General features: G+C 37.0%; 1 long non-coding RNA gene across 1 annotated transcript in view; it reads right to left on the bottom strand.

Moving 5' to 3' along the window:
- Positions 1-12,050, bottom strand: part of LOC143350146 (uncharacterized) — a 175,281-nt gene that overhangs the window by 95,812 nt on the left and 67,419 nt on the right. Inside the window, exon 2 of the long non-coding RNA XR_013081063.1 lies at positions 10,471-10,555. This is a non-coding gene — a long non-coding RNA (uncharacterized LOC143350146). The remainder of the gene's footprint in view (positions 1-10,470; positions 10,556-12,050) is intronic.

Below are 12,050 nucleotides of genomic sequence, written 5' to 3'. Positions count from 1 at the left end.
GATCAAGAGAAAAAAATAAATCGTGATCTGGGACTCGAGACCCCCCACAATTGACTGAGAAACTATATTATTTTAATTTGTATTTGCAATTTCTAGGGGTTGGATCCGAAATTAAATTGACATTTGAGCAATCCTTCTTTCTACAGTTTGACACGGATATCCTAGATCAAGGGAGAAAAATAAATTGAGGTCAGAGACTCGAGACCCCCAACAATTGACCGAGAAAATCTATTATTCCAATTTTTATTTATAATTTCTAAGGATAGGATTCTCGAATCCTTGAAATCTCCAATATATTTCGCTTTGATCCATATCCACCAAGAAATGGACTTGTAATATTTTTAAGAATGCTGATGTCTATGTGGACGCTTAATATTTAAGTTATTTTTAATATTACACTATAATAATAACCACTAGAATTACGAATGAACGTTCACAATTAAATTGCTGCAAAAGATGTTGAATTATGCATTAGTTATACAGTTTTTTGTTTTAATTTGACGTCGTATGGCAGAATTTACCGTTGTCTATTTTGCAAACTTGTACGAAGCTATACGTTACATTTTATTAGACAAGAAAATAAAGTTTTGGGGAAATTTCGTTGAATAAACATCGTCAGTCTCAATTTTTTCTAGGCATTTATACGAAGTATCCTGCAACGAGTGCCGCAACAAAAAATAAAGTGGTTCCACGTGTAAAAATAAATCAAAAACGAGGAGTAACGCATTTTTTGCAGGGAACTTCGTTTTCGAGAATATCGATTTTGGATATACGCGGAGTAAGCAGTTCATTGATAAATTTTCATCACACGGTTCTCTTCCTAATCGTTTCTACAGGCAAACATATAGAATTAGCAATAGAGAAATAGCTTTTTAATGAGAAATTATTATTTTTAACTTTTGTGTACGAATACGATAAACATCTACAGTCGCATTCATTAAACTGAAATTTAGTAAATATAATAAATATGCGTGTGACACAACTTGTTGAGTATAATCAATGCATGCATTAAGTTTTAGTCTAATTTAATTGCAGATTTTATTAATATAACAAAATTTTATCATGTATAGATAGTGCACAGAAGAAAGAAATTAATATATACAGATTAAGGTAATTCAAAAATTGTATAATAAACGTCTAAGTCTGAGTATAGAAAATAAGAGTTTAGTAAAAGTATGACTACGTTAAATATGCATTATTCATATTTTGCATCATAATTTTTTACTTTTAAATTAATGAATTTTTTAATAATTCATTGACTGTTTGGGCTAGGATAATACCTCGTAATGTAATCCTTTGATTTATTTTGGACACTGTGCACATAATTCTATACGAAACAGATTATTTTGGATGCTAGTAAAATATAATGCAGTCACATAATGATTTATTAATATTCCACACAATACTGTTAACAAAATCGTTTGAAACGAAGTAGAACTTTGATTTTTCAAACAATGTGATTTTAATCCTGTACCAAATCAATTATTTAGTAGACCATTTAAACGATTTAAATATTTAAATGAAATCTACGTTTCGATCCCTCTATGTGGGTCCTCATTGAAAATTAAAAACTGATGTAAAATTACTAAACTGCAGACGTTCATGCATGTACTATTAATATGTAAAAGTATAAGATATACTCAAAGTAAGATACGAATTATTTAGAAGTTGAGACAACCCTCTACGAAGCTCTTATTGCGTTAATTCCATTAACAAAAATATGAATTTGTCTAGAAGTCTAAAACTGACGAATAATGAAACAATTTCTTAGTTTCTTAGATGAAACGGATTTATAATACAAACTGAAGAAAAATTCCATTATTCTCACTTTTACAATACTACGAATTAAAATTTTCTTTTTCGAATCAACCATTGCTAAAAGTCGTCTCTTTACGAATACTATAGACACGAATTCCTTCCTAGATCGTATTGAACGCAAGAAGACCGTCCATGGAAATAACCCAGATCTCTCGCCAGAATGCCCCTTTTCCTCTTCTGAATCCCAAATTTAAAATTCAAATTTGAACGCAACAGATCACGCGACCCTCGTCTAAAAATCTTCTCCTAGGCGGTTGGAATTCTTCGCCAGCGTCCGGTTTTCGACTGGACCCAACGTTTTTCGCGAAACGGGTTTCGCCTGAATGGACCACCACGGCGGTTGCACGCGGAAGATGAAACTCGTTTCTTGTGCAAAAGAGGACAACGCTGGACCCGGCCAGGGGGGATGCTGCGGATCGGAGCGTAACGCGTGCAGAACCCCTCGCGGTCGAGGAGATCACGGACGATCCAGCTTTTCGGAATGAACCAGACGGACCGGTGCAGACCCCACCTGGACAGAAAGGACCCCCAGCCATCATTCAGGTTTCCGTTTGGCCAGGAAGTCCCTTTGATATTCAGATTCAGCCAGGATTCACGCGATCGCGATGATCGCCTTTGGGGCTTTTTCGAGCATTCAGTGTCGCGCTCGGTTTGTGACGCGCATCAACGCGATTCTCCGCCAAAGAGACGAGACGCGCTCGAGACACTTTTCCAAAGTAGAATAAAGGAACGCGGACCCCGTCTCTTTGAGGCCTCCGACGCGCGTGACCATCGCTGATGTGCAAGAAGTGATTAGTTCGGTGCTGTTTCGTTAGAAAGCCACGCCGGTTGCACAGTGTTGCACGTAAGTCAGATAACTCGCGATAATATCGATCGATACTCGATACGGTTATTCGTGCGAAAATTAGTGCTTCTCAACGCAACAACAGTGTTGGCGAAAATAATTAAAAAAGATTTTATTCGCCGTTCGGAAACTGTAGAAAATGCAAAAGTATCTTTGAAAACTTTAGATCAGGAATTGTGTGAGTTATTCGAATAAATTGTTGTAAATTCTTTTCTCCTCTGCGCGTAGATCTTATAAAACTTGACTCGAAGTATTTATTTAGACCTTCGGAGCAATATTTCATTTTATCTAGCAGCAGAAATTGAATAGAAACATCATTACGTGTTAACCCAGACCTTATGAAATTATTTGCCTCAAAGCATTTATTTAGACCTTCAGAGCAATATTTCATTCTAACTAGCAGCAAAGATCGAACGGAAATATCATTTACCTAACCCAGACCTTATGAAATTATTTGCCTCAAAGCATTTATTTAGACCTTCAGAGCAATATTTCATTTCATCTAGCAGCAAAAATCGAACAGAAATATCATTTACCTAACCCAGACCTTATGAAATTATTTGCCTCAAAACATTTATTTAGACATTTAAAGCAATATTTCATTTTATCTAGCAATAAAGATCATGAAATTGACGTGCTCCAGAGAATTTTAAACAAATGGACAGTACCGATTTTATTACACGAAAGCGGGAATCTCTGTAACGGTTAACATTGGTATTTATACTCGATGGCGCGTTGTCGACGGTCGTTGAAATTCGACAATCCTCTAAATAACTTATCTCGACGCTATTGAAAGTTTTACTTTCCATCAGGGCTCTAATACCCCGGAAGTGCAGGCGTTCGCTAGTTAAACTTTCACCGAATAATATTTTCCGGCCACGAGAAAGCGCCGTCGCCGCGATCCAGTATCCGAATTTAAACAAGCCGGTCTGTTCGGAGGTTTATCGAATTCTTTGATCTCTCCTCTTTTTATTTCGTCACCCCCATCAAGCAGCGTTCCTTTTTTTCTCGCTCGTCGAGATCGCTTTAAAGCCGCTTTCACCGGCATTCTTGCAGCGTCCTCTCTCGTTCCTCGTGCTTTCTTTTTCTGCATCGGTCCGCGCGCAACCCGCCTTCCGCCTCTTTTTATCCGGCCGGATCGCTCAGAATCACCCCGACGTAACGGAATTAACTCGCGATTTACCGATTTATTAGCAGTCCGGTTCTCGTCCCCCTTTAACGCTTCAATCGTGTACACGTATTTTCCTCTCTCTTCCTCTCTTTATCTCTACTCCGTTCCCCTTTCAACCCCCGTGACTTCCGTCTCTTCCACTTGCATCAGCATTCACCGAAACGAGAACCGATTTATCAGAAAAATGTATCGATCGAACGCTGATAAAAATTGTGAAAGAATTTAGAGATTAGGCTCCATCGAAGTCGATATTAATATTCAACCCCTTAGAGGCCTTTCAAGAAAAAGATTTGTTATTTGAGTTTCTGGAGATTTCGAAACCATAGGGCTCTGCGTTAATAAAAACTGTGAAGGAAATTAGAGGGTTATTAGCGTGTAGATTAGGCTCCATCGAAGTCGATATTAATGTTCAACCCTTTAGAGGTCTTTCAAGAAAAAGTCGATTCGTTGTTCGAGTTTCTGGAAACTTCGAAAACTTAGGGCTCTGTGTTGATAAAAACTGTGAAGACATTTAGAGAGTTAGGGTGTAGATTAGGCTCCATCGAAGTCGATATTAATGTTCAACCCCTTAGAGGCCTTTCAAGAAAAAGATTTGTTATTTGAATTTTTTGAGATTTCGAAAACATAGGACGCTGCGTTAATAAAAACTGTGAAGGAAATTGTGAAGGAAATTAGAGAGAAATCATGAAACTTGACATGAAGAATTGTAACGAGTCAGACTCGTCATTGCACGCCAAGGGGTTAATGTTCAACCCCTTAGAGGTCTTTCAAGAAAAAGTCGATTCGTTGTTCGAGTTTCTGGAGATTTCGAAAACTTAAGGCTTTGCGTATAACAGATATCGATGATTACATTAATTGTTAATCGCATTACGATGATTGGCAATTATCATCCCGTTGACAAACGTCACGAGCGAACGATTAAATTAATTTAATCGTCCGTCGTAGCGAACGTTTAATTTCAATAATCGTCTATCTTCAAGTGCGATTGATTCTGTCGAGTAAATTTTTAATCGCGTAGGAAATTGATTAATTGGTTCAAGAATTAATCGAATTATGCCCGACTCTGATTTGTAGAACTTGGAAAATTCTGGGAAAATTTATGGCAATGCGACGAGGAGAATATGGATAAACTTGGTTGGAAAAATAATTCTGAGCAAATTTTGTTAGTTAACGTTTTAGGTTATAATTTAAATAAATGACATGCTAATAGTTACTGTGAGAAATTATAAATTGTGAAGTGAATATTGTTCTCGTTTTGATGTTAATTGTAATTTTTCAGTAGTTTCAAAGAAAACAAAATAGTTCTAAGTTAGATACAAAAACAATCGGTCACTTTCATGCTTCGTATTTTATTTTCGTTAGGAAAGTAACCGGTCAATGATGGTAGGTTAAAATATGTAAATGGAACACGTTAATAAAGAACCTGTCTAATCGCGATAATGATATTAAGAGGCAGTATTCAATTCTCCGAGCGCAAAATAGTATCATTTCATTTTGTATCTGGTTAAAGATGTACAGCTTGACCTGAAAAGCAGTTAAATATTTAGGAAAAACAATAATCTTGACAGTAGGTTATAAATGTCCAGTTAAGATTTGTTCGTCCGTCAATCGTGTCAGAATAAGTGCAATATTAAATTCTGGTACGATAACCGATATACTTTTCAACGTTCGATAAATGTTATTCCAACAGAAATATTATTACCAATTGTATTTCATATTTCTATTTTTGCAATTCTTAAGAAAGATACACATAATACAATATTAATTTCTACTATTTAAACTTTTCTTTCCACAACATTATATTCATTATTCTGAACCTTGAAAACTTGTGTGTCTCAATTTAATTAAATATAATTACGTAAATTTTACTATAAATGTCGTTCTATGCAAGGAAACTATTCTTTTATTTGTGAAGATAGAAACGTTGTATTAATAATTGTATTTTGAAATCGTTCGTAAGTTTAAATGCGATTTCTTCAGTTTCATATTTTCTCTGTTTTCCAGCAATCACTTAAACACAAAGGTTCGATATAATTTTGAATCGAATCTCCAAAAATCTTTTGATAAAGGTACTTTCTGTATTTACTTTATCATTTCCTTATTTTTCAAAATAATTACAAAGTTATGCCTGCTTTCCAGATAACTTTATACAGAATAATACACAGGGTGTTCGGCCACCCCTGGGAAAAATTATAATGGGGGATTCTAGAGGCCAAAATAAGACGAAAATCAAGAATACCAATTTATTGATTCAGGCTTCGTTAAAAAGTTATTAACAATTAAATTCAAAAATTTCAAATCGTTCTGGAAAAATTATTTTCGGTTGCAGTGGTCAATTACAATCATTTTTGACGAATACACATATCCCCGAAATCCTACCCAGTTTCGAGAAAAAAATTCGAGAATATGTGAAATTTTTCGACAAAATTAAAAAATTTCAAATCGTTCTAAAAAAATTATTTTCGGTTGCGGGGGTCAATTATAATCATTTTTGGTGAATAGACATACCCTCGAAATCCTAACCATTTTCGAGAAAAAAATTCCTTACCGAAAATCTAATGTGAGGCCAGAAATGGTTCCCCAAAATTTCATGCAAATCTTTAAAACGTCATAACTCCTGAACGGATTGGACGATTTTAATGTTTAAAAAAGCAAACTACGCGTATTTTGGTGGAGAATATGTACAAATCGCAAAAATATCCGAAAAGTTAATCCTTGACCCCACAAAATGAGAAAAACTCCCTAAAATTGGTCCAATTTTCAAACAGCCATAACTCCTACAATAGTGAATATATTTCAATGAAACTTTTTTGTGAAGTAGAGCTCATGGGTACCTACAGAAAAGTATTAGACAACTTTTCTGTAGGACGTCAAACAAAATTATTAAAAATGAAAAAGTAATTTTTAAGAAAAATTGACAGGGGGTAGGTGCCTAACTTTTTCGACAAAATTGAAAAGTTTCAAATCGTTCTAAAAAAATTATTTTCGGTTGCGGGGGTCAATTACAATCATTTTTGGTGAATAGACATACCCCCGAAATCCTACCCACTTTCGAGAAAAAAATTCAGTACTGGCGAAACTTTAAACGTTAATAACTTCTTAACGAAGCCACTATCAACAAATTGGTATTCTTGATTTTCGTCTTATTTTGGCCTCTAGAATCTCCCATTAAAATTTTTCCCAGGGGTGGCCGAACACCCTGTTTACAAATCTAATTGGACGAACAATTTTAGAAATTTGCAATATGTCTACTGACAAGGGTCTACCAAACACTATAACAAACCATGTTCTACAAATTCATGTGACCCAAATTGTTGCAATAAATGAAGTCGAAACACTGTCAAACACCAACTAAGAAATCTCCATATTTTACCGAATAGTTAAAAAAAAAACTTCAAATTTACACCCCTCATGATTTCAACCCTCGAAAAGGAAAAAAGAGACGCGTCTTTACTTTCTTCGCTCACGCTGAAGAAATGGGTTACCGAATACATAAATACGCGGTCGGGCAGAACCGTACGGCGTGTCACGAAATGGCCTTGACCGAATGATACTGAAAAGAAGCGAGACTTGAAAGCCTGCCGCAACGAGTAAATGAACAAGTTACGGGGTATCCCCGCATTCTTGGAAGCCGAGCTAAAGCCCGTTGTTCAGCCGGTGCTTCAATGCGAATTGCAACTAAACTAAACCGCGTTTTATCCACGGCCGTCCCCGCCGCCTCCGCCGCTCAACCGCCGTTCTCTTCCACCCCCTGCCGCCCCCCTCCTTCTCGTTGCCGAGTAGACCCGCGTATACCCTCGACACTGACTCTCCCGCGAGAGAGCGGTTAAAACAAATGAGCGGGCAGCACCGGCCTTAAATTAGCGCCGGCAGGGGTGGTTTTCACTTCCACCCTTAAATTAGGACTAAGCCTCGTGCCTCCAAGTTTCACGGTTTTGATCGGATGAGTTACCGCCGTTAAGAGTTACGCCAGCGCGGATTAACGTTCGCCTTCTTCACGCCCAACGGCACCATTTTCTGATTGCCAATGGGCACAACCCTTAGCTTACTCCATCTTCTCCCTGATGTCTTCGATCAAACGAATTTATTCACGTTATAATATGTTGTAAACATTATCATGGGTGACGTGACTTTCCATTGAGGAGCTACAGAAATTAATTTTCAAGATTTAAGAAATAAATCTAGATAGGACTCTTGAATCTTAACGGGGCTGTAAAAACAAATTGACGAATTGTAGGTGTTCTAGTTCCCATTTGTCTAAAAATAAAGTTTCGTTTTCGTGGACAATCAGGAGTTTGGTATGGTAGTCTTCTCACAGGTGTCTTCAACTAAACGAAACCAACGACGTTACAGTCTCAAATCTTTCAATTTTTCAGTCATCAAGTAGGAAATAATAGCGATGTATATGTTTTTGAATTACAACAACAGTTGCGAAACTTCGCGAAAGAAAGAAGAGTTTAAGGGTATCAACGACTTCTTTCAGAAGGTCCGCAAGCTAAACCGCGAAGGTTAATCATACGAAGGGGTGAAAAATGAATCCCATTAAAACCTCCTAAGGATCCCCCGGAATATGTGGAGGGATTACATTCTTTCTCTCTTTATTATTCCCCGACCCTTCTTCCGGGAACGATTCTCCGCCGTTTCAGTAAACCGAGAACTATCGTCGACGAATCGAGGGTTTCCGCGAGCGACTTCGCTCGTTCCGTCGCCCGTCACGGTTCTAATTGCCCCAAACTCCGTTCTCCATCAGGCGCGCCGCGATGTTTTCCGCGGAGAAAAGTTATCCGCGCCGTTGAGACCAATCAGCGAGGACGTTCAACCCGTTTCGAAGGGGATCGGGGACAGGGTGTCGGTGAAAAACACCGTGAAAGGCGGATTAGTCGAACGGGGACGGAGCGCGAAATCAGTCGCGGAATCGCGCTTAATCCAATAGCGGTCCTTAATAATCGAATAAAGCTGGGTCCGAGAATCGCATCTAAGCAGACGTCGGGGTGGCCCAGGGTGGTGAAGGTGATGGTGGCATAGGAAATCCAGTTCCCCACACGCCCCCTCGACCCCCCGGAACACCATTTCCCGGAACTCACTTGGTGTACGTCGCGCGGCTCGGTCGCGGCCATGTTGCCAGAATTGCCACCACCTACCCCCTTTCTCCCTCTTAATATCCCACCGCCTAGTCATCTAGTCCTGCCGGGTCCGCTATGTAAATGTGAACCAACCGACCCTCCCTCTTCGTCGACCCCCCATATACCTCGCCCCTCTTCTATCCCTTCGACTCACCGGTTCTCGTCACCACCCCCCGCGAACTACCTCCAACTAGCAGCCCCTAAATCTAAGTCCATCGGAGCGGTACAGTCCCGGGAAAAAGGGATCGACGCTGCGAGGATAAGGAGGCAGATGTGCAGCCATCGCGTCCAGAACCCGGGCATATTGGAATATGTTTGGATTGCAGAAAATGTTTGGCCCGCTGGATCGTTTAGGGTAGAATTGTTCAAGCGAGTGAATTAAATAACGCGTTTTGTACCGTTTGATCCCAGACACAATGCGGAAAAAGATTATGGAAGGGACAATGGAGTCTGATGTTAGATAACCTCCGTTCTAACTGCTACATGATTTTTAAAGTTTCAAAGTTTTATGGTATTATAATGATAAGTGAGATTTCTCGAGGGAAAGAATTTAAGTGGGCTAGAGAGTTAATTGTAATTTTTATTAGGAATTGAGTGAAATTGTTTGTATTTAAAGGGAATGAATTTTGTCTAACTTTTGCTTTAATAAGAATAATATTTACATTATTCATAAGAAATATATATTTTATAGTTGTTGAAAAATGGGAAAATAGGTTCTGCTGACAACAGTTCTTCTAAATGCAAAATGGAGGATTCAATTTGAGAAACGACACGCTTTACTTAAAATTAAACCGATAAAACATCGACAGAACTCTCCTATTGTACAGTACAATACAATTGTACTATACAATACTTAATTGCATAGCAAATTAAAGTCAAGGTTCCAATTATTTATTGATAAAGACGCAAGTGTTCTTGGTCGACAGAAATATGCGAATTCTCCCCCCCCCCCCTCCCGAGAATACGCTAGACAATATGGTACATTTAATAGTCTAAAAATTGAATAAAAAAATTTTCAAAGACTTATGCATGAACATGTTTTTAAATTTATTGGAAAAATATTAATTAGCTAATCTTTTAGGTGTTTCTACACTTAATGTTGCTATTGAAACGAACGTAATTAATTTAATTTCTATGATTTTTCATTTCTCGAAAATTGGAAAATACCTAGTAGTACATAATAATAGTAAAACTCGCGTCTTAAAATTGATCGTAGTGATATTGAGACGATAAATTGTCTTATAATTTTGAATGCAACAGAAAAGGAGACTTCTCGTTCAGAATAAGTGAAAATACGAAATAAACTTTTTCTGTATATTCCCATAAGATTCAAAAATTCAAACATAAAAATAACAACAACAAATGCAGACTACTTTTCGATCTAAAGATTATTGCAATAAAAAATAACAATACAAATATTTGTCTAAATTGTATTATGGTGTTTTTATATGTATTATGTATTTTATTTTTATTAAATCTTTTGTACTAGAGGAATTAAGATAGTAACTCCTTACCTTCCATTTTGTGTTTCTTCTTCGCCGCGACTGCTGACATGAAAGCGTTCCAATTCCCGACGTTCCCATGCTTCTCTCCAAATCTCTGTTAACATAACGTACGATTAATTAATTAAAACAAATATAATAATAGCTGCTCGTCAATATCTTAAATTAACGAAATCTGAAGTTTGCAATCAGCCCTCTTATATTCATCAACAAATGAAAGATCTAAATGTCTTCGACCTCTATTGATCCTGTTTTGATATCATATGGTAGAATATAGTATAGAGTATAGTAACTTGGTAAATCAAATAATTATAGGTTATATAAACGATAAAAGTTTTGATTATATTTATTCTCTCTTTTCCTTTAACATTTAATTATTCAATATACTTTTTATATTTAATTTTTCATAGTCTACATTTATTAATAAATATAAAATAACTACTCACAAGTTTTACACTTTGTTAATTTAATTAATTAAAAATACTGTAGAATATAAAAGACAATTTCATATCCTGAAAATGACATATTGTTTATATAAATAAAATAAATTTAGAGAGCCAAGAAAGTCCTGTAAAAACAATACCAGAGAGGAAAGAAAAATCGTTTGGAACTACCCTATTATAAAATGGCTTACATTAAATTTTTCCTTCTTCTCCAGTATTGTTTTTCACGACATTTTAAACGTCTAAATTTAATAATATAAATATAAATTTATATTTTTCTACAATGTCCATCTTAGTTTAATCTATACTTTCTCGTCGAGAATTTAAAGAAGTCCCTCGTCAAGATCGAAACGTTAACAGTTATAAGTCGCTACTATTATCATTTTTCTCACACCACGAAATTGCGCACGCCATTAATTCGTCAATCTAACTAAAACTACTAAAGTGGTCAACATGACTCGTTCGTAATTTCCAATTAAAATTGTAGAAAATTTACTAGACTGGATTTTTTCAAATTTATCACAGTTTTCTATATACAGAATGGATAAATATTTATTTCCCATTGCATTATACGTTTCTTCTTGCATCTATCGTTTCAATTTCTTCGCTACAAATAAATACACTATAAGCAATTTTAGTGTCAAAGCCAACTACCAAAAATTTCGACTTGTATATCAATAATATTAATTTCTTCGTTACAAATAAGTACACTTAGCAATTCTAGTATTAAAGCCAACCACTGACAATTTCGACTCGTACGGCAATAATATTAATTTCTTCGTTACAAAATAATACACTATAAGCAATTCCAGTGTTAAAGCCAACCACCGAAAATTTCGACTCGTACGACAATAAGCCGGCTGATTCGTCCGTGCATCTCCAGCCGGACAACCCCCTTCTGGTAATTTCGCGAAGGGTTGACTCATTACGAGCAAAGAAGTAACAGGAATTCCCAGATTGCTGCGTAGCCCGGGCTCTCGACCCTGGTGCCCCTAGGGCAGCGTCGTCGTCGTCATCGTCGTCGTCGTCTGGACGGCGGTCCGTATACGTTTCACACAGGCGCACGAAAGGGCGCCATTACCCCACGGCAGCAAGTTCTAAGCGCGCTAAATAATGGCCGCTAGAAATTCAACGGGGGGGTCGAAATGC

The sequence above is a fragment of the Colletes latitarsis genome, chromosome 14 (genome assembly GCF_051014445.1).
Source record: "Colletes latitarsis isolate SP2378_abdomen chromosome 14, iyColLati1, whole genome shotgun sequence".
Classification (NCBI taxonomy): domain Eukaryota; kingdom Metazoa; phylum Arthropoda; class Insecta; order Hymenoptera; family Colletidae; genus Colletes; species Colletes latitarsis.
This window is presented reverse-complemented; position numbering and strand designations above follow the sequence as displayed.